This window comes from Triticum dicoccoides, chromosome 4A (genome assembly GCF_002162155.2).
Source record: "Triticum dicoccoides isolate Atlit2015 ecotype Zavitan chromosome 4A, WEW_v2.0, whole genome shotgun sequence".
NCBI lineage: Eukaryota > Viridiplantae > Streptophyta > Magnoliopsida > Poales > Poaceae > Triticum > Triticum dicoccoides.
The window spans coordinates 42,330,942-42,352,311 of record NC_041386.1 but is presented as its reverse complement, the minus strand read 5'-3'; the positions used below and the strand labels follow the sequence as shown (position 1 = coordinate 42,352,311).

Sequence of the window (21,370 nt, the reverse complement as noted above, 5' to 3'; positions counted from 1 at the left end):
CACTGGGAAAGGACACCACAAGATTGAACCCAAAGCTAAGCACTTCTCCCATTGCAAGAAAGATCAATCTAGTAGGCCAAACCAAACTGATAATTTGAAGAGACTTGCAAAGATAACCAATCATACATAAAAGAATTCAGAGAAGATTCAAATATTATTCATAGATAGACTTGATCATAAACCCACAATTCATCGGTCTCAACAAACACACCGCAAAAAGAAGATTACATCGAATAGTTCTCCACAAGAGAGGGGGGGAACATTGTATTGAGATCCAAAAAGAGAGAATAAGCCATCTAGCTAATAACTATGGACCCGTAGGTCTGAGGTGAACTACTCCCACTTCATCGGAGGGGCTATGGTGTTGATGTAGAAGCCCTCCGTGATCGATGCCCCCTCCGACGGAGCTCCGAAACAGGCCCCAATATGGGATCTCATGGATACAGACAGTTGCGGCTGTGGAATTAGGGATTTGGCTCCGTATCTGATCGTTTGGGGGCACGTAGGTATATATAGGAGGAAGGAGTACGTCGGTGGAGCAACAGGGGGCCCACGAGGGTGGAGGGCGCGCCTGGGGGGGAGTAGGCGCGCCCCTACCTCGTGGCCTCCTCTTTTGTGTCTTGACGTAGGGTCAAAGTCTCCTGGGTCTTGTTCGTTAAGAAAATCACGTTCCCGAAGGTTTCATTCCGTTTGGACTCCGTTTGATATTCCTTTTCTTCAAAACCCTAAAACAGGCAAAAGACAGCAATTCTGGGCTGGGCCTCCAATTAATAGGTTAGTCCCAAAAATAATATAAAAGTGGATAATAAAGCTCAATAATGTCCAAAATAGTAGATAATATAGCATGGAGCGATCAAAAATTATAGATACGTTGGAGACGTATCAAGCACCCCCAAGCTTAATTCCTGCTCGTCCTCGAGTAGGTAAATGATAAAAACAGAATTTTTGACGCGGAGTGTTACTTGGCATAATTTTAATGTAATTCTTCTTAATTGTGGTATGAATATTCAGATCCGAAAGATTCAAGACAAAAGTTCATATTGACATAAAAAATAATAATACTTCAAGCATACTAATTAAGCAATTATGTCTTCTCAAAATAACATGGCCAAAGAAAGTTCATCCCTACAAAATCATATAGTTTAGTCATGTTTCATTTTCGTCACACAAGAATGCTCTCATCATGCACAACCCCGATGACAAGCCAAGCAATTGTTTCATACTTTAGTAATCTCAAACCTATAAACTTTCACGCAATATATGAGCGCGAGCCATGGACATAGCACTATGGATGGAATAGAATATAATGAGGGGGGTTATGTGGAGAAGACAAAAAGGGAGAAAGTCTCACATCAACGAGGCTAATCAATGGGCTATGGAGATGCCCATCGATTGATGTTAATGCAAGGAGTAGGGATTGCCATGCAACGGATGCACTAGAGTTATAAATGTATGAAAGCTCAACAAAAGAAGACTAAGTGGGTGTGCATCCAACTTGCTTGCCCACGAAGACCTAGGGCACTTGAGGAGGCCCATTGTTGGAATATACAAGCCAAGTTCTATAACGAAAATTCCCACTAGTATATGAAAGTGATAAAACAAGAGACTCTCTATCATGAAGATTAAGGTGCTACTTTGAAGCACAAGTGTGGCAAAGGATAGTAACATTGTTCCTTCTCTCTTTTTCTCTCATTTTTTATGGGCCTTCTCTTTTTATGGCCTTCCTCCCTTTTTATGGCCTTTCTCTTTTTTATGATAATTCCTCACTTGGGACAATGTTCTAGAAAATGATGATCATCACACTTCTATTTATTTACAACTCAATGATTACAACTCGATACTAGAACAAAAGATGACTCTATATGAATGCCTCCGGAGGTGTATCGGGATATGCAATGGACCAAGAGTGACATGTATGAAAGAATTATGAACGGTGGCTTTGCCACAAATACTATGTCAACTACATGATCATGCTAAGCAATATGACAATGATGAATGTGTCATGATAAATAGAATGGTGAAAGGTTACATGGCAATATATCTCGGAATGGCTATGGAAATGCCATAATAGGTAGGTATGGTGGCTGTTTTGAGGAAGATATAAGGAGATTTATATGTGAAAGAGCGTATCATATCACGGGGATTGGATGCACCGGCAAAGTTTGCACCAACTCTCAATGTGAGAAAGGGCAATGCACGGTACCGAAGAGGCTAGCAAGGATGGAAGGGTGAGAGTGCGTATAATCCATGGACTCAACATTAGTCATAAAGAACTCACATACTTATTGCAAAAATCTACAAGTCATCAAAAACCTCGGTACTACGTGCATGCTCCTAGGGGGATAGATTGGAAGGAAAAGACCATCGCTCGCCCCCGACCGCCACTCATAAGGAGGACAATCAAATAACACCTCATGTTTCAAATTTGTTACATAACGTTTACCATACATGCATGTTACGGGACTTGCAAACTTCAACACAAGTATTTCTTAATTTCACAACTACTCAACTAGCACGACTTTGATATTATTACCTCCATATCTTAAAACAATCATCAAGCATCAAACTTCTCTTAGTATTCAAAACACTCTTAAGAAAATTTTACTAATCTTGAATACCTAGCATATTAGGATTTTAATAAAATTACCATCCTATTTAAGACTCTCAAAATAATCTAAGTGAAGCATGAGAGATCAATAGTTTCTATAAAACAAATCCACCACCGTGCTCTAAAAGATATAAGTGAAGTACTAGAGCAAAACTATATAAATCAAAAGATATAAGCGAAGCACATAGAGTATTCTAACAAATTCCAAATCATGTATGGCTCTCTCAAAAGGTGTATACAGCACGGATGATTGTGGTAAACTAGAAAATAAAGACTCAAATAATACAAGACGCTCCAAGCAAAACACATATCATGTGGCGAATAAAAATATAGCTCTAAGTAAAGTTACCGATAGAAGTAGACGAAAGAGGGGATGCCTTCCGGGGCATCCCCAAGCTTTGGCTTTTAGGTGTCCTTAGATTATCTTAAGGGTTCCATGGGCATCCCCAAGCTTAGGCTTTTTTCACTCCTTGTTCCATAATCCATCAAATCTTTATCAAAAACTTGAAAACTTCACAACACAAAACTTAAAGTAGAAAATCTCGTGAGCTCCGTTAGCGAAAGAAAATAAAAGACCACTTCAAGGTACTATAATGAACTCATTATTTATTTATATTGGTGTTATACATACTGTATTCCAACTTTTCTATGGTTTATAAACTATTTTACTAACCATAGATTCATCAAAATAAGCAAACAACACAAAAAAAAAACAGAATCTGTCAAAAACAGAACAGTCTGTAGTAATCTGTAGCTAACGCAAGATCTGGAACCCCAAAAATTCTAAAATAAATTGCTGGACGTGAGGAATTTATCTATTAATAATCTGAAAAAATAATTTACTAAATATCACTTTCCAAATAAAAATGGCAGCAGTTCTCGTGAGCGCTAAAGTTTCTGTTTTTTACAGCAAGTGTAATAAGACTTTCCCCAAGTCTTCCCGACGGTTCTACTTGGCACAAACACTAATTAAACACAAAAAAACACAACCAAAACAGAGTCTAGATAAATTATTTATTACTAAACAGGAGCAAAAAGCAAGGAATAAAAATAAAATTGGGTTGCCTCTCAACAAGCGCTATCGTTTAACGCCCCTAGCTAGGCATAACAAACAAGGATAGATCTAGATATTGCCATCTTTGGTAGGTAATTCTTCAATGAGGCATATACCATCTTTAGGAATGTCTTTCTTTTTATTAATTATCAAACTTTTAGGCACAAGATCAAAAAATTCATTTGTAACAAATAGTTCCTTAATGATAGCAAAAAGATTGGGATGAATACTTATAGATTTGAGATCTGCATTTTCCTTACTAGAGGATTCACCCTTATTTTTAGGAACATACATAAGCTTGGCAATTTTAGTGAGAGGACTTGGAGTATTATTTATGAAAGAAAAATCGGTTCCCAAGTTGGTAATAATATCCTCAAGTTTATCGATCCTAGTGGAATCGTGATTTATTTTCTCATTAACTATGGGTTTCTTTTCTTTAATGTTTTTCAAAGTAACTCCTACTTTAGATCCATATTGAGAGATTCGGCTATGGATCTTTTTATCCAAATTTTCAATTAACTTTACGATAGCAACCTTATTTTCAATAATTTCAAGCCTTTGCATTACATGCTTTAAAGTTAATATAGTTCCATTAACCAAAAAAGGGGGTGAGCCAAATAAATCTATCATAGCATTATAAGAATCAAAAGTATGGCTACCCAAGAAGTTCCCTCCGGTAATAGTATCAAGAACATATCTGTGCCAAGGAGTAATGCCTACATAAAAATTCCGAAGAAAAACGGAAGTAGATTGCTTCCTAGTAGATCTATTTTGAGCATTGCAAATTCTATACCAAACATCTTTTAGATTTTCTCCCTCCCTTTGCTTAAAATTAAGAATTTCACTCTCGGGAGACAACGGAGAAGATAGGGGACTAGCCATGGCGACAAGCAAGCAAACTAACACACAAGCAAACAAAAAGCAAGCGGGCAAAAGGAGGCAAATAGAGAAAGAGGGGAAGGATAGAGAGAGAGGGCGAATAAAACGGCAAGGGTGAAGTGGGGGAGAGGAAAATGAGAGGCAAATGACAAATAATGTAATGCGGAAGATAAGGGTATGTGATGGATACTTGGTATGTTGACTTTTGCGTAGACCTCCCCGGCAACGGCGCCAGAAATCCTTCTTGCTACCTCTTAAGCACCGCGTTGGTTTTTCCCCAAGAGGAAGGGATGATGCAGCAAAGTAGCGTAAGTATTTCCCTCAGTTTTTGAGAACCAAGGTATCAATCCAGTAGGAGGCTACGGCGAGTCCCTTGTACCTGCACAAAACAAATAAATCCTCGCAACCAACACGAATAGGGGTTGTCAATCCCTACACAGCCACTTATGAGAGTGAGATCTGATAGATATGATAAGATAATATTTTTGGTATTTTTGTGATGAAGATGCAAAGTAAAATAAAGGCAAAGTAAAAAAGCAAAGGAAATAACTAAGTAGTAGGAGATTAATATGATAAAGATAGACCCGGGGGCCATAGGTTTCACTAGTTGCTTCTCTCGAGAGCATAAGTATTCTACGGTGGGTGAGCAAATTACTATTAAGCAATTGACAAAATTAAGCATAGTTATGAAAATATCTAGGTATGATCATGTATATAGGCATCACGTCTGAGACAAGTAGACCGACTCCTGCCTGCATCTACTACTATTACTCCACTCATCGATAGCTATCGAGCATGCATCTAAAGTATTAAGTTAAAAACAGAGTAACGCCTTAAGCAAGACTAGTAAGCAGCACATGCAACGCATGTCTTTTGTTTGCCTGGCCAGGGTGTTGTATCAATGGACATTGTACGAGTAGTTCTCTCCTTGATGAACTGAACCTTGGCACTGTTGACTGTTGTCACCGAATTGCTTGATAAAAAAACAATTGTTCAACCGTTCTTCTTTAGATTGCACCATTAAATTAGTGGTGCTATTTCACAATTAATTTGCATCTAGTTTCTTGATATTTAATTTTGTAGAAGATATGTATTATTCAATTTAGGAAATGAGATGTATTAGACCATATCAAAATATAACTACATCTACTTAGAAAAAAAATAGGATATCACCCTACCATGGTAAACAACGGACTACACAGCTAGCAAGTTCTAGGTTGTCATAGGCGAAATATTTCCTTCAAAATTCTTGCAAGGAACCATAAGTGAAATGATGCTGGAAAAACTTGGCTTGAGAGCTCAACTAATTGCGCCTTTGATAAAGTGCAAAACATAGAGATACAAAGGGCAATTTGAGAAACATTATGTCCTTTCTTTGCACACAACTCCATAGTTCTTTTTTAGATTATAACTCCATAATTTTTTTAGATCATAACTCCATAATCCCATAACAACATAAACACAATTCCCATAGTACGCAAGTTGTGTATTAAGATACTAAGACTACCACTCAGTTTACCGCCCAGTCTTTTGACAAATCTCAACCAGGGGTTCGCTCTGACAGGCCCATCAGTTTGTCATATGTATGATGGCATCGACTTGCTTTGTACTCCCTCCATTCCAAAATAGACGACTCAACTTTGTATTAACTTTAGTACAAAGTTAGTACAAAGTTGGGTCATCTATTTTGGAATGGAGGGAGTAGTTAACAGGGCCCAGACTTTGGTTTCTTGATCCCGATGGGTGCCTATCTGTATGTATTCTACTTCTTGGGGCATGAAACCTTCTCCTTGGGGCAATGAAGTATAAGCTCAATGCAAATAAATAATGCATACCCCCAAGCACAAGCACCATGAAGAGGAATTGCCCCTTCTTCATCTTTGCACTGTAAGATTGCTCCTCCTTGCCGCAGAAGCTGAGCAGAGTAAAAGGTTCAAAAAGACAGAAAAATATTCAAGATAGCAATGCAAACCTGCACACAAGGTACACGGCCATATAAGCATATCAGGTGAAGCACAATACCTCATTAGAAGACTTGCAATTCAGCTATTGTAGCCTGATACCTGCCACCACCTAATACTCTCGTCAGTTTTTTGTCGGGCCTAGGGATCATAACTATTGCAATTTCATTATTCGATATGCCTTTAACATTACAGAAAATCAAAACAAAAAGAACTCTGCAGGAGCACAAGCTACATGCCAATATGATTTTTGCCTTAACTTGAAAGGAATGGTAGAAGCAAACAGTTCTCCAGTCAGTTTTTATTTTCTTTGAATAAGTACTTATAAATTCTAACACTTTTTTGCTAGTAACAGAACATCATGTCTTAGAAAGAAGCTTTGTTTTCTATGCCACCCACCATGGAACATATATCAACCAGTTAATAATTAATGCACCTTTGCTTCTAAGTAAGACATAGGAATAGTGTTTGTTTTTGGTGCAAGGGCAAACGGCTAACCACATATCAAAATCAAGTAAGGCTTAAAAAATGTTAGCACAATGCCTTCTGCTTTAGCATAACCTGATGAATACGAAATAAACAACCTTCTCTAAATGTGAAAAGCAGCAAATTGGAGCATTTCTGAAGCATATTTCTGTTTGACTCAAAGGACATGTGAACAATGCCTAAATTCATAGAAGATAATTGCCAAGTTTGGACGCAAATTTAATTCATACCCAACCCTTGCAATCAGGTATAGACCATCAAAACCTCATCATTCCCATACCAAAAACACCTCACAGTTCACATGCATCAGAGCTGAAGCCAGTTTATTCAACAACAGTGAAGGCACTAATCGGCGACTAATCCACTCACCCTCCTACAGGAAGTTGAAAAGCATGTAGTTAAAACGTGTTGTTTGTTTTGCAATCAAATTTAGATGGAGTACTCTTCACTTGCATAGATACAACAACTCTGATCTCTAAAACCTAACCACAATAGCAAGGATCTGGATAAAATGGAGGCAAAACTTGAATTCAACCTAGGCGACGTGGGCGCTCTCCTGACTTCTACGTGGTGTCAAGCTATGCCGTGTACGTTGTTACATCCAAACTGTAGTTAGTTTTCAGTTCTTCTGTATCAGTCTGACAACATTAAGATAAGCCAGATGCCCAAATCATCATGACACATTGTCAGAGAGACATATAGCATGTTCTCATGATGAATTTAGAGATGCCGTTGTGAATAATTATTAGCAGTTTCATAGTTATATAATGTGTGAAGTAGATTAGATATAGGAAACTTAGTAAGAAAAAATGCTTGAAACGAAAGAGTTTATGTTATTTCTCCCTGATAACTGTGAGTTTAGTGAACCAATATATCTGGTTTGTGTTTCGTAGTCTAATTTTGTACATGCTTACATAAATTGGGTCACCCAAAAACAATGGTGAATTGGTGAGCAACATTCTTAAACAATATGAGCCTCAACCTTGATGAGACATCGAAACAGTGATTTTCAAAATATAACTCTACATAATGTACAATGACACTGAAGAATTACAGTTTCCATCTCTCTCTCACAGCATGCACGTTCATTCAGCATGACATGGGTACAATATGGATAACTCAAAAAACAAACTAAGAATTTCAAAATGATGTGAAGAAAAAATTGGTCAGAACTGCAAAAGGAGATGATCTCAAAGTTATTTTACACTAACCACTCACCCTCTTAACATCAGGTAAGGTTATCAACTAACAGACTTGCCAAATTAACACTTATGTATCTTTTATAAATGTAAACAGTAGTACTTTCTCGTATCAGATGGCACTTTTATCTGACTTGCCGGCTAGCTGGACAGACAAAGCATCAACAGTTAGTTTTTTGTTCTTCTGTATTAGTCTGACAACATTAAGAAACATAAAGTGCAGAAGAAATAAATTTAGTTTTTCTGTTGTGTGAGAATAAGGAAAGAACAGAGAAACAATAAAGCTATTCTTGCCTTGCTGATCTGAAAATAGCAGATAAGTTGTTGGAGCTTAGTTGATTGTCCTCATAATCCTACTGTAAATTGACTTGTGCATCAACCTAAATACTTATGCATGTCTATCTAGCTGTGTACAATTAAGCATGCGAAAAAACAACACATTTTAGGCATGAGTGCCAACTGATCCCTCAAATATGATATTAACTCTACAAATGGAAATGATAAGGTTTGTTTTTCTCAAGCTGAGGGTATAAGATGCAAGAATAAAGAGATAATGTTAGTCTTTGTTCGTCATCTGAGAAGCAGGTAAACCAGCTATACTAAATCCAACTGAAAAGGCCAACAATAATAAATAGGTAAGCTGCTCACTGCTCACGGCTTCATGCATATATTCCGCATGGCTGCCACGGTCTAATTGCACTTGAATCAAACAAAGCAACTTCACATGAGTCACCAATGACATCACTGAACACATCATACATAAGTCAAAAGGATGCAACATACATGGACAGAACAATATGCATAGAAAAATGGCAGGTGCATATCCCATACTTAACCACTACCAAAATACCAAATAACGTTGATCCGATCTAATCAAACTCTACTCCTTCCAGCAACAAGCTACATTTGAACTCAATTGCACAAGCAACTAACCTTCTAACCTTCTTGGAAACCTGGATCACCTCCCTGAACCTTGGGTGTACATTAGGGCTTCTCTCCATGGGCCTGTTCAAAATCATGTGAACACAGTTAGAGCATCTACTTTAGTTCAGCTAAATATGGTACAACCAAGTATATATATCCTATATAGAATTCTGAACTTCTAACTGCCTTGTCATTCTTTTTATTCCAATGTACCGAGCTTGATCTGGTTTGAGGGCTTCTAGATCATGTTTAGAAATGTTATCTTGTAAACATTTTTAAGCAAGAACCAGGGAACTTAGTGTAGTTACAAAGACACCATGTCTGACCAAGCACCAATGCCAGCTCTAAATGCAGTCACCATTTTTCAGCAGGAACTTAGTTCATGTACAATCCGAAAACATGCACTTAAGTTCCCTTCCATCCTGCAATCCAAACAACATGCACGTAAGTTCCCTTCCATATGCAATCTAAGAACATGTACTCAAGCAGGCTAGTCTAAAAATCTGCACTTAAGCAGCTCTAATCCGTCTCTGCTCCAGCTCTTTCCTTAATCCACCACCTGCTCCAGCTCCTTCCTCAATTTGCCTCGAATCCCTTGTACCGCATATCCTGAAACAAATCATCATCAACAAACTTTAGTATCTTTGATGGAGAATTATGGAGGTATACTCTACCGCGAAGTACCGACCTGAAGTTGAGTAGTGGCCTTAGAGACATAGATCTAAAACTGGTAGGCTCAATAGTTGGTAAGAAACACTCATATAATTAGAGAAAATGTATGTAAACTTTTTAAGTTAGCAAGTGCTATCAGCTAGCACCATGGCCGTCTCTGATTGTGTTTGTCGAACATGCTACAATATAGTACAAAATAAATAATTTTGATGAATACAGAGTAATAATGAGTGAGCGGAAGTGTTAAGCTTAATCAATAAAAAGCCTAAAGCTCTCCAGCCGAGCCTAGACCTGTCATGTAAATGTATCATATTCTGCCTACACATTATGCGTACCAATCTCTTCGTCGTCTCGACCTACACCGCTAACTTATTAAAATCCTATCCATCAAAATTTATCTCATGACAGTATCTAGCACTTGGTCTTACCTGGCTATGTCTGCCGGTCTGGCCGTCACATGGCCCTCCTCCGGAGAAGCACGCATCAGCGCCGTTCAGGCCGTCCATGGTGCAAGACCAAAAATAAGGAGGTGCGAGACCAGAAATTCATCCGGCAACAACTACCATTTTTCACAGTTGGAACAAGTTAACAATCGCCACATCGAACCTGTGCTAAAATACATGACCCACCTTCAGTTGCCTGGCTAACTATGGACATGTGAAATGAGTAAGAGAAGATTGATAATTGCATAACCATGAAATTACAACAAGAATAATTCAGGAGAGGGAAGCTACTGAACCCAGTTACATAGGAACAAATTCAGCTTGTCATTTGATTCTTGGCATGGAATGGGATGCCAAATTAAAAATTGATTTATACAACCAAAATTGGACACATTTATGAAAATCAAATTAACTTTTAGTGTATTTGTATTCTGGAAATCGTCATGTAAAACTATGACCACTCATGAGAACATATATATAGAGAGACAAATCAAACAACATGACAGGTGCTAGACTGGGTGTCATGACTAATTTACAATTATTGGTAGAGGAACAGATCATAATTTCTTTGCTAAATGGGAAAAAACAACTGTTTCATCAGTGATGTGTGGCAGTGACTTACTATTACCAGTTAACTAATGTCATCATGCAGACATAGAAATACGAATTAAAAAAACTTGTCTCATGGATGCCTCCTTATGCCTATGCTCCTCCGACAGGTGCTCGGATCCAACAGCATGTTCTCTTCCTACAGGGAATCAATACAGATACACATGTGTGTGAGAGAAAGTAGACCCAAAAGGAAGAACACAGAGGGGTGCTGTCCTACGTACCTCTTCCACAATCCACAGTGTGCGTCTTCGCTGTGCTCTCTCTCTCTCAGTCGCTTATGTAGATCCAGACCGAGCATGGGGCAGATTTCGCACAGTGCGACGGAAAAGAAGAAAACCGGGCAGCGAGGGGCGGCGTGCTCTAGTGTGGGTCGTGCGTGTGTCAGGCGCCGCTGCAAGGCAAGGTGTTGCGGGCAGGCGAGAAGGAGGCACTGAGGAGTAGGAGGACGACAGGGTGGGCGCTCTTGGGGAAGGCGGTGTCGCGCGGGGAGGAGCCGAGGAGCAACATTGTCGCATGGGTAGGAGGGGCAGGCGACGTCGCGTCGGCGGGCGGCGGGGAGCGGCGATGCTTTCGGCTAGTTGGTGTCGCGAGGACGGCCGTGACTGCCGGGAAACGCCCCCATCCAACCCCGCGCGCCAGGCGGCCGTCGGAGCCCGCTCGCCGGCGAGCACCTCCTCAGCCGCCCCCAGGACTCTCCTTCTTTTCCCCTCTCCTCTACCGAAGATGCGCCGCCGCCCGAGTCGGCTTGACCCGCATCCATCGGCTAGCATCCCAGGCGACCTGTCGCGTGACGAACCTACCACCGCTCGCCAGCCCAACCGTCCGCCCGCATCTCTAGCGAACGGCATACGGCGGGAGGGCGGCTAGCGAACGACGCGAGGATGGGGGAGGCCAAGCTGAGAGGAGGATGATGCGAGCGGCGAACGGCAGGAGGCGGCGGGAGGATGGGCGGCCCGCCCGTGCTGTGGGGAACGACTGGTGTGCGGGCATGGATGAGGAGGAGCGGACGGAAGTCCTTTTTTTCTTTTGGCGGGGCGAGCGGGCGGAAGTCGTGCGGGCGTGGTGCGCACATTGCGTAGCGGTTTCTTTTTGCGAACGGCAGGGTGGGTTAGCGATGGATGGATTAGTTAATTAACCCATGGCTTGCAGCGTTAAACATCGAAGGATTATGAGCCATTAGATCTTGTAGATGGATGGATTTGATTGTTCGGATCTGCTGCTTTTGTTTCTTTTATAGTGGTAGTAGATGACATGATGTAGAGGGATAGACTCATGCAATATGATGAAAACCCCATCTTGTTATCCTCGATGGCAACAATACAATACGTGCCTTGCTGCCCCTATTGTCACTGGGAAAGGACACCGCAAGATTGAACCCAAAGCTAAGCACTTCTCCCATTGCAAGAAAGATCAATCTAGTAGGCCAAACCAAACTGATAATTCGAAGAGACTTGCAAAGATAACCAATCATACGTAAAAGAATTCAGAGAAGATTCAAATATTATTCATAGATAGACTTGATCATAAACCCACAATTCATTGGTCTCAACAAACACACCGCAAAAACAAGATTACATCGAATAGTTCTCTACAAGAGAGGGGGGGGGACATTGTATTGAGATCCAAAAAGAGAGAATAAGCCATCTAGCTAATAACTATGGACCCGTAGGTCTGAGGTGAACTACTCACACTTCATCGGAGGGGCTATGGTGTTGATGTAGAAGCCCTCCGTGATCGATGCCCCCTCCGGCGGAGCTCCGGAACAGGCCCCAAGATGGGATCTCATGGATACAGAAAGTTGCGGCGGTGGAATTAGGATTTTGGCTCCGTATCTGATCATTTGGGGGCACGTAGGTATATATAGGAGGAAGGAGTACGTCGGTGGAGCAACAAGGGGCCCACAAGGGTGGAGGGCGTGCTTGGGGGGGTAGGCGCGCCCCCTACCTCATGGCATCCTCTTTTGTGTCTTGACGTAGGGTCCAAGTCTCCTGGGTCTTGTTCATTGAGAAAATCACGTTCCCGAAGGTTTCATTCCGTTTGGACTCTGTTTGATATTCCTTTTCTCCGAAACCCTAAAACAGGCAAAAAACAACAATTCTAGGCTGGGCCTCCGGTTAATAGGTTAGTCCCAAAAATAATATAAAAGTGGATAATAAAGCCCAATAATGTCCAAAATAGTAGATAATATAGCATGGAGCAATAAAAAATTATAGATACGTTGGAGATGTATCACTCCTCCCTAGATGGGAGAAGGGTTTCCCCTCTGGTCCATGGCCTCCATGGCATGGGAGGGGTGAGAGCCCCTCCGAGATTGGATCTGTCTCTCTCTCTCTCTGTTTCTGCGTTCTCAGATTCTACCCTTTCACCGTTTCTTATATTCCCGGAGATCCGTAACTCCGATTGGGCTGAAATTTTAACATGATCTCTATCCGGATATTAGCTTTCTTGCAGCGAAAGAAGGGCATCAACCGCCTTACGCGGTGTCCACGAGGGTCAGGGGCGCGCCCCCTGCCTCGTGGCCCCCTCTGGCATCGTCTTGCGTGGATTTTTCTTCCCAAAAATCACATATATTCCCCAAAAAATATTTGTCAGTTTTTATTTTGTTTGGACTCCGTTTGATATGGATATTCTGCGAAACGAAAAACATGCAACAAATAGGAACTGACACTGGGGCACTAGATCAATATGTTAGTCCCAAAAATAGTATAAAAAGTTGCCAAAAGTATATGAAAGTTGTAGAATATTAGCATGGAATAATCAAAATTTATAGATACGACGGAGACGTATCAGCATCCCCAAGCTTAATTCCTGCTCATCCTCGAGTGGGTAAATGATAACAAAGATAATTTTTGATGTGGAATGCTACCTAGCATAATCTTGATCACATATCTAATCATGGCATGAATATTAAGATATGAGTGATTCAAAGCAATAGTCTATCATTTGACATAAAAACAATAATACTTCAAGCCTACTAATAAAGCAATCATGTCTTTTTAAAATAACATGGCGAAAGAAAGTTATCCCTACAAAATCATATAGTCTGGCTATGCTCCATCTTCATCACACAAAATATTCACATCATGCACAACCCCGATGACAAGCCGAGCAATTGGTTCATACTTTTTAACGCGCTTCAACTTTTTCAACCCTCACGCAATACATGAGCGTGAGCCATGGACATAGCACTATAGGTGGAATAGAATATGATGGTGGAGGTTGTGTGGAGAAGACAAAAGGGAGGAAGTCTCACATCGACGCGGCTAATCAACGGGCTATGGAGATGCCCATCAATTGATGTCAATGTGTGGAGTAGGGATTGCCATGCAACGGATGCACTAGAGCTATAAGTGTATGAAAGCTCAAACTGAAACTAAGTGAGTGTGCATCCAACTTGCTTGCTCATGAAGACCTCGGGCATTTGAGGAAGCCCATCATCGGAATATACAATCCAAGTTTTATAATGAAAATTCCCACTAGTATATGAAAGTGATAACTCAAGAGACTCTCTATACGAAGAACGTGGTGCTACTTTGAAGCACAAGTGTGGTAAAAGGATAGTAACATTGCCCCTTTTCTTGCGGGCTTCTTTAGCCCTCTTTTTTTATTTAGGCTTCTTTGGCCTCTTTTTTTGGCGGGCAATGCTCTAATAATGATGATCATCACACTTTTATTTACTTACAACTCAATATTACAACTCGATACTAGAACAAAGATATGAGTCTATATGAATGCCTCCGGCGGTGTATCGGGATGTGCAATGATCTAGCGTAGCAATGACACCAAAAAAGGACAAGCCATGAAAACATCATGCTAGCTATCTTACGATCATGCAAAGCAGTATGACAATGAATGCTCAAGTCATGTATATGATGATGATGGAAGTTACATGGCAATATATCTTGGAATGGCTATGGAAATGCCATAATAGGTAGGTATGGTGGCTGTTTTGAGGAAGATATAAGGAGGCTTATGTGTGATAGAGCGTATCATATCACGGGGTTTGGATGCACCGGCGAAGTTTGCACCAACTCTCGAGGTGAGAAAGGGCAATGCATGGTACCGAAGAGTCTAGCAATGATGGAAGGGTGAGAGTGCGTATAATCCATGGACTCAACATTAGTCATAAAGAACTCACATACTTATTGCAAAAGCTTATTAGCCCTCAAAGAAAAGTACTACTACGCATGCCCCTAGGGGGATAGATTGGTAGGAAAAGACCATCGCTCGTCCCCGACCGCCACTCATAAGGAAGACAATCAATAAGTACCTCATGCTCCTACTTCGTTACATAACGGTTCACCATACGTGCATACTACAGGAATCACAAACCTCAACACAAGTATTTCTACTAATCCAAAACTACCCACTAGCATGACTCTAATATCACCATCTTTATATCGCAAAACTATTGCAAGGAATCAAACATATCATATTCAGTGATCTACAAGTTTTATGTAGGATTTTATGACTAACCATGTGAATGACCAATTCCTGTCATCTCTCTAAATAGACATAAGTGAAGCAAGAGAGTTTAATTATTTCTAAAAAAGATATGCCCACACTCTAACAAATATAAGTGAAGCAAAAGAGCATTCTACAAATGGCGGGTTTCTATGTAAAGAGAAACAGGCAATCCAAACTTCAAATGTTATAAGCGAAGCACATGAAGCATATATAAAGCCATACTCAAAAGATATAATTGAAGTGCAATGATAATTCTATAAATCAATCAAGGACTATCTCATACCAGCATGGTGCATAAAAGAAAAATGAAAATAAATGCAAAAGACGCTCCAAGATTGCACATATCGCATGAACGAAACGAATCCGAAAACATACCGATACTTGTTGAAGAAAGAGGGGATGCCTTCCGGGGCATCCCCAAGCTTAGACGCTTGAGTCTCCTTGAATATTTACTTGGGGTGCCTCGGGCATCCCCAAGCTTGAGCTCTTGCCTCTCTTCCTTCTTCTCACACCGAGACCTTCTCGGTCATCGAACACTTCATCCACACAAAACTTCAATAGAAAACTCGGTAAGATCCGTTAGTATAATAAAGCAAATCACTACTCTAAGTACTGTTGCAAACCAATTCATATTTTGTTTTTGCATTGTGTCTACTGTAATATAACTTTTTCATGGCTTAATCCACTGATATAATTCGATAGTTTCATCAAAACAAGCAAACTATGCATCAAAAACAGAATCTGTCTGAAACAGAACAATCTGTAATAATCTGAACATTCACCATACTTCTGATACTTGAAAAATTCTGCCAAAATTAGGAAAAATAAAAAATTTGTATATAAAGAAAGTGCAAAAATAATCAGAACCATTTAACGTTCCAGTAAAAAAAATGTAAAATCACGCACTACAGCCAAAGTTTCTGTCCTGCACCGCACAAACCAACAAGCACCGTAAACATCCTAAAGGCAAACATTGGCACATTATTTTTATAATACAATGGAATTGTACAAGGGGATAATTATTTTTGTTGAAAAGTTTTCGTAATCAAGATTCACAAAGTTTCCGTGAGCATGAACAAAGTTCAAGGCTAGCTCCCACTTCAACAATGCTTGTCTTTCTCACTTTCGCTTTTCTTTTTGAAGAAGTTTTGGATTCCCCTGTTTATTTTTGTTGTTTTTAAACTATATGAAAGCACTCAAAAGAAATAAATGACTCTATAAAACTTCCGGGTTGTCTCCCTGGCAGCGCTTTCTTTAAAGCCATTAAGCTAGGCATATAGTGCTCAAGTAGTGAATCCACCCGGATCCCAAGGTATATCAAAGCCAATTTTAATAATAATGATCTGTAATTTAGTAGTGAGCACAAAGTAACATATATCATGTAACAATGAAGTCTAACTCTCTTCCTATGCATCGGCATGTCATAAAAGAACAATTCATGCACACAAAGTAAAGGCCAATGCATAGTATAAACAGTTTCTTGCAATTTTATCGTATTGGAAACATAGAGAGGTGGAGATATAGTTCCTCTCTCATAATAATTGCAAGTAGGAGCAGCAAGCAAATGGATATTATATCTATCAAAATCATCATGTGTAGTAGTAAAAGGCAACCCATCAATATAATCCTTATTAAGCACAAACTTCTCTGATATAGTGTAGTTTGGAGAATTCAAAAAGATAATAGGACTATCATGTGTGGGTGCAATAGCAACAATTTCATGTTTAATATAAGGAACTATAGCAAGTTCATCTCCATAAGCATAATTCATATTGGCATCTTGACCACAAGCATAGCAAGCATCATCAAAAAGGGATATTTCAAAAGAATCAACGGGATCATAGCAATTATCATAGCATTCATCCTTCGGTAAGCACGAAGGGAAATTAAACAATGTATGAGTTAAAGAGTTACTCTCATTAGAAGGTGGGCACGGGTGATCAATCCCCTCTTCCTCCTTTTGTTCTCCGCTCTCCTCCTCATCTTTTTCATCCAATGAGCTCACAGTTTCATCAATTTCTTCTTCCATAGATTCCTGCAAAATATTAGTTTCTTCTGGGACAACGGAGACTTTCTCAATGAACGCATCAATATCAGAATTGTATTCATAATTCTCATAACAATATTTAAGGATAGCTAAATTTTCAGGTCTGTAGACAGCATCATAAAGATTTTCATATTCTTTGAACATAGATTCAATTTCATAAGCACCCATAAAAGCAAAAAATTCTTCTATTTGTTCCACATCATAGTAGTCATATATACCTCTAGGATAAGAAGCCAAAGTTTCATTATCATTAAATTCACATGAAAAGGGAAGGTGTGGAGCCTTCATCCTAGAGCAACAAGTATAATCATATCTCAAGCATAGTTGCCTAGCATACCAAATATAACATATAAATTTGATCACATAATAGTTTCCCTTTTTGAGTCAAGTGAAAATCCCTAAAGTATTCACGTTGACCCAACGTGTCTTCCATTACCAAATTGAATGGGGTTTTCTCTGGATTATCAAAGTAGTACATAATATCTGTCACATAACGAGCATCGAGGGTTTTAGGAGGTTCCTCATCTCCATGAGCAGCAAGTACACCTAATTTTTTTGTATTTAGTGTTCCATATCCATAACTAAAGATAAAGAACAACTAAGAACAACAAATAGAAATTACTTAGTGATAAAGCAAACAAGCACACACGAGAATATTCACCCCACGCTATTGCTCCCCGGCAACGGCACCAGAAAAAGGTCTTGATAACCCACAAGTATAGGGGATCGCAACAGTTTTCGATAAGTAAGAGTGTCGAACCCAACGAGGAGCTAAAGGCAGAACAAATATTCCCTCAAGTTCTATCGACCACCGATACAACTCTACGCACGCTTGATGTTCGCTTTACCTAGAACAAGTATGAAACTAGAAGTACTTTGTAGGTGTTGTTGGATAGGTTTGCAAGACAATAAAGAGCATGTAAATAAAAGCTAGGGGCTGTTTTGATAAAGACACAACTAGATTAGTTTTAGTAAAGAGCTTTTTGTTACGAGAAAGTTATTTGTCCCTAGGCAATCGATAACTAGACCGGTAATCATTGTTGCAATTTTATATGAGGGAGAGGCATAAGCTAACATACTTTCTCTACTTGGATCATATGCACTTATGATTGGAACTCTAGCAAGCATCCGCAACTACTAAAGATCATTAAGGTAAAACCCAACCATAGCATTAAAGCATCAAGTCCTCTTTATCCCATACGCAACAACCCCCTTACTCGGGTTTGTGTTTCAGTCACTCACGCAACCCACTATAAGCGAATCATGAATGTATTGCAACACCCTACAACGGGGATCCCTCATGCTAGTGCGACACGGAGAGCACCATAGGACATCACCAATAATAAAACATGCAACTCAAACCAATCTTGATCATCAAATAACCCATAGGACAAAACAGATCTACTCAAACATCATAGGATAGCCATACATCATTGGGAAATAATATATAGCATTGAGTACCATGTTTAAGTAGAGATTACAGCGGGTAAGAGAGAGGTTACACCGCTGCATAGAGGGGGAAGAGTTGGTGATGACGGTGGTGAAGTTGTGGGTGAAGATTGCGGTGATGATGATGGCCCCTGGTGGCACTCCGATGCCACCGGAAGCGAGGGGGAGAGAGCCCCCTCCTTCTTCTTCTTCCTTGACCTCCTCCCTAGATGGGAGAAGGGTTTCTCCTCTGGTCCATGGCCTCCATGGCATGGGAGGGGCGAGAGCCCCTCTGAGATTGGATATGTCTCTCTGTCTCTCTCGGTTTCTGCATTCTCAGATTCTACCCTTTCACCGTTTCTTATATTCCCAGAGATCCGTAACTTCGATTCGGCTAAAATTTTAACACGGTCTCTATCCGGATATTAGCTTTCTTGCGGCGAAAGAAGGGCATCAACCGCCTTATAGGGTGGCCACGAGGGTCAGGGGGCGCCCCTGCCTCGTGGCCCCCTCGGGCATCGTCTCGCGTGGATTTTTCTTCCCAAAAATCACATATATTCCAAAAAAAATCTCCGTCGGTTTTTATCCCGTTTGGACTCCGTTTGATATGGATATTTTGCAAAACAAAAAACATGCAACAAACAAGAACTGGCACTGGGCACTGGATCAATATGATAGTCCCAAAAATAGTATAAAAAGTTGCCAAAATTATATGAAAGTTGTATAATATTGGCATGGAACAATCAAAAATTATAGATACGACGGAGACGTATCACACACACAAGATCATGGTGATGCATAGCAACGAGAGGGCAGAGTGTGTCCACGTACCCTCCTAGACCGAAAGCGGAAGCGTTAGCACAACACGGTTGATGTAGTTGTACGTCTTCACGATCCGACCGATCCAAGTACCGAACGCATGACACCTTCGAGTTCAGCACAGGTTCAGCTCGATGACGTCCCATGAACTCTGATCCAGCAGAGCTTCATGGGAGAGTTCCGTCAGAACGATGGCGTGATGACAGTGATGATGATGCTACCGACGCAGGGCTTCGCCTAAGCACTGGTACGATATGATCGAGGTGGATTATGGTGGAGGGGGGCACCGCACACGGCTGGGAGAGATCAACGAATCAACTTGTGTGTCTAGAGGTGCCCCCTACCCCCGTATATAAAGGAGCAAGGGGGAGGCCGGCCGGCCCCTATAGGCGTGCCAGGAGGAGGAGTCCTCCTCCTAGTAGGAGTAGGACTCCTACTAGGAGGGGGAAAGGAAGGGGGAGAGGGAGAAGGAAAGGGGGGCGCCGCCCCCCCTCTCCTAGTCCAATTCATACCAGAGGGGGAGGGGCGTGCGGCCTGCCCTAGTCCAGCCCTCTCTCTCTCCACTAAGGCCCATAAGGCCCACTATTTCTCTCGGGGGGTGTGGGAGTCCTGGATTAGGGGGTCTCCGGACAACCGGACTATATCCATTGGCCGGACTGTTAGACTATGAAGATACAAGATTGAAGACTTCGTCTCGTGTCCGGATGGGACTCTACTTGGCGTGGAAGGCAAGCTAGGCAATACAGATATGTATATCTCCTCCTTTGTAACCGACCTTGTGTAACCCTAACACTCTCCGGTGTCTATATAAACTGAAGGGTTTTAGTCCGTAGGACACAACAACTACAACATACAATCATACCATAGGCTAGCTTCTAGGGTTTAGCCTCTCCGATCTCGTGGTAGATCTACTCTTGTACTACCCATATCATCAATATTAATCAAGCAGGACGTAGGGTTTTACCTCCATCAAGAGGGCCCGAACCTGGGTAAAACATTGTGTCCCCTGCCTCCTGTTACCATCCGCCTTAGACGCACAGTTCGGGACCCCCTACCCGAGATCCGCCGGTTTTGACACCGACATTGGTGCTTTCATTGAGAGTTCCTGTGTGTCGTCGCCGTTAGGCTTGATGGCTCCTACTATCATCGATAGCGATGCAGTCCAGGGTGAGACTTTTCTCCCCGGATAGATCTTTGTGTTCGACGGCTTTGCACCGCGGGCCAATTCGCTTGGCCATCTGAAGCAGATTGAAAGTTACGCCCCTGTCCGCCAGGTCAGGTTTGGAAGCTTAAACTACATGACCGATATCCATGGAGACTTGATCCTCGACGGATTCGAGCCTCTGCCTTGTGCGTCACGCGGTCACAATGAGTACGATTTAGCTCTACCATCGGACAATGTTTAGGAGATCGCACAGGCAGCCGCTTCGACCCTCAATTCGGAGCCAGTTGCGCCGTCCATGGACGGGTGGATGGACCCCGCCACGGAGGCCTTACCCTCAGCAGCGATCGAGCCAAACATCGACCTTACCTTACACGAGAGCCGTGTTGTTAAACTGTTGGATCCTTCTCCGGCCACGGACTCCGAGCCACCTGTGCCCGTTCCTATTGAATCTGATTGGGCGCCGATCATGGAGTTTACCTCCGCGGGTATTTTTTCAGCACTCGCCCTTTGGTGACATACTGAACTCATTAAGGTCTCTCTCCTTGTCAGGAGGATCCTGGCCGAACTCTGTCCGGTAGGACTGGGATACGGACGACGAAGAAATTC

General features: G+C 41.3%; 2 long non-coding RNA genes across 2 annotated transcripts; both read right to left on the bottom strand.

The window, feature by feature from the left end:
* Positions 1–6,575: 6,575 nt before the first annotated feature.
* On the bottom strand, positions 6,576–10,253 carry LOC119284863. The gene is made up of 3 exons (XR_005139255.1): positions 10,212–10,253; positions 9,121–9,720; positions 6,576–7,361 (listed from the first exon to the last, which is right to left on the bottom strand). It is a non-coding gene; the product is annotated as an uncharacterized LOC119284863 (long non-coding RNA).
* On the bottom strand, positions 10,254–11,884 carry LOC119284864. The gene is made up of 3 exons (XR_005139256.1): positions 11,060–11,884; positions 10,849–10,974; positions 10,254–10,389 (listed from the first exon to the last, which is right to left on the bottom strand). It is a non-coding gene; the product is annotated as an uncharacterized LOC119284864 (long non-coding RNA).
* Positions 11,885–21,370: the final 9,486 nt, after the last annotated feature.